This window comes from Octopus bimaculoides, chromosome 25, assembly GCF_001194135.2.
Source record: "Octopus bimaculoides isolate UCB-OBI-ISO-001 chromosome 25, ASM119413v2, whole genome shotgun sequence".
Lineage (NCBI taxonomy): Eukaryota > Metazoa > Mollusca > Cephalopoda > Octopoda > Octopodidae > Octopus > Octopus bimaculoides.
Window position 1 is genome coordinate 18,489,812 of NC_069005.1, and position 3,084 is coordinate 18,492,895.

Below are 3,084 nucleotides of genomic sequence, written 5' to 3' on the forward strand. Positions count from 1 at the left end.
CCATCAAAGGTAATGATTATTTAAAATTATAATTTAGGGTATCTAAGAGATACCACCACACTGAAAATAGCAGTCAAAGCTTGACTCTAAAACCACAAAAAATGTTTATATAGCACCAGGAGAGAAGACGAAGAGAAAAATAAACTAGTAAAACTTATTGGATAATTCCAGATCCCGGATTTCTGGCTTTGCATAAGAAATGCTTTGCCTCATCACTGGAATATACTCAGAAAAGCACATAAATGCAAATATATATATATATATATATATATACAACATACGATATACTCACGTATACATACATATATATGCACATATGCACACGAACAGTTTAGATTGCCCGCCTAAAAACTCCTCGAGCAATATGGTTAGAATATATCACAGCAGTGAATATAATGACGAAGTAAATATATAAATTTATATAAATGAGGATAAGATCAATATTTAAAATATCGATTTTATCAAGTGGCCAGCATGGGAATAAAAACCATCAAAGGTAATAATTATTATAATTATAATTTAGGGTATCTAAGAAACACCACCACGCTGAAATAGCAGTCAAAGCTTGACTCTAAAACCACAATAGTTTATTTGCTAGTTTATTTTGTCTCTTCTTCTTCTCTCCTGGTGCTATATGAACATTTATTGTGGTTTTAGAGTCAAGCTTTAACTGCTATTTTCAGCGTGGTGGTGTCTCTTAGATACCCTAAATTATAATTATAAATATATATATAAGTATATATATATAATTATATCTGTATGTATGTATATATGTATGTATGTGTGTATGTATGTATGTATTATGTAGGTAGGTAGGTAGGTAGGTAGGTGCCTAGGTAGATAGATAGAAAGAGAGGGAGAGAGACGTGCATATATGATATTATATATATACCTATATGTATAGTATGCACGTGTGTGTGTGAGTGTATATATATATATATATATATATATGTGTGTGTGTGTGTGTGTGTGAATATACATATAAGAGAGAGAGAGAGAGAGAGAGAGAGAGAGAGAGAGAGAGAGAGATGTAGAAAGGTAATGAGGTCTGTTTCTAATTTACTTCACGAAAAAAAAAAGGACAGAATTGAAAAAGAAGAATTTTAGAAGAGAGGAAATATTGATGGCTGAGAAGGGAGAAATAGAATGAAGAAAGAAGATAAAATGAAGAAGGGGATAAAAAGATTTATAAACAGAAACACAGACGTACAGAAAATCTTGAGGGAGCGAACATATAACGTAAAACAAAACTGGAGCAGATGTATGCTTGAATTTGTGTATGCATAGATGCGCGTGCGCGCGTGTCTGTGTGTGTGTGTGATAAAATACATATGTGTTAGTACTAGCCTTTTTTCTTCCGACTGACTTTTGGCAACGCCTATCTGCGCACATTCTGTTAAAATAAATCGGATCTGCGCAAACGAAAACAAACGGTGGCCATTATCATGTAGCAGCAACAGTTCTGCTGTCCCAAATTATTTGGCAGGTGTCCAATTTAAGTGTCATTATGGGTCAGAAACGTGATCTTACCTTGAATGAGAAGTCTACCATTGTGTCAAAGCTTGGAAAAGGAAAAACAACCATAAAAATATCAAAAATACTGGGAAGAGATCATCAAACAGTGAAGAAATTTGTGTAATCTCTTATTTCTGTCCGGTCGAGGGCAGATAAGGGCAAGTCGGGGGTTGCTTCGACTAGTACTTTGTCACGTGTGAAAAGGGAAGTTGTATGGAACTCATGTCTGACAAGTGGAGAAGTCTTCTAACGTTGTGGCAGGGAAGACATATCGAAAACTACCAGGTATCGCCTTTTGAAGCAGGTAGCCAGGAATGTCAAACCTGTTACAAGGTCCCCTCTGAAGGCTGTTCATAAGCAGAAAGGACTGAAATGGGCAGAGGAATACATGAAGATAAATTTTTCAACAGTTCTATTCACTGACGAATGCTGTGCTACACTTGACGGACCAGATGGTTGAAGAGAAGGTTGGCTTTTAATTAGCATGAACCGTCCTCATCGTTTGAGACGCCAACAGAGGAGAGGGGGGTCATTTTGGGGGCTGACATCGTTAGTGGTATGATGGTCGGGCCATGAAAAGTCCCAGATGGCATTAAGATGACAGTGAAAACATATGTTACCTTGTTAAAGGGCAATTTCCAGCCATGGTTCAAAAAGCAAAAGCTTTCATTCAAGAGAAAGCTGGTCTTCATGCATGATAATGCCCCGTCTCATGCAACGAATAATTCTAAGGAATACTTGCAGCAAACAGGCTTCTCTGGAGGTCGTTTGATGAAGTGGCCACCTTGTTCCCCTGACTTAAACCCGATCGAGAACCCGTGAAGAGTCCTGATGAGGTGCATTTACCAAGATGTACGGCAGTTTTCAAGTGAAGTTTCCCTCTGGGTTGCTATTGTAGATGCTGCTCAAAGCATGACACAAGAGGATATAATCACCTTGACAAATTCAATGGATCAGCGCGTAAAGAAGGTTATTGTATGTGGAGGATCATACGTCAAACATTAGAAGCTGTATGACATCATAATCCCATGATTATTTTCATTCAAACGTATTATTATGTTTACCATTAAGTCTTTTATGAATAATATCTTGTTAAACCTTCACTATTGAATTAAATAAACGTTTGTTCTGACACAATTATCATTTTTATTATACTTGCCTCACGGTGAAAATGTTGCCCAATCACAAAAAGGGCCGCTATTTATTGGCGTCTGCAAAGATCCGTTTGTTTTAACAGAATGTGCGCAGATGTTGCCAACACTCAGTGGGAAAATAACTGGTTTTGAACGAATATACATTTATTCATCGAGAGAAGGTTGATTTGGGACACATTGTATATATAGGTATATGTATGATTGCATACGTCGAAGCAGTGACATTACACAGAGAACATGCATTAACGCATATTTTGACATATGGATAAGGTACATGCGCGCGCGCACACACGCGCACACACACACACACACACACACACACACAAACACACACACACATGCGCACAGATATATATTCATATATATATAAACATACATACAGATATATATATATATATATATATACATATATATA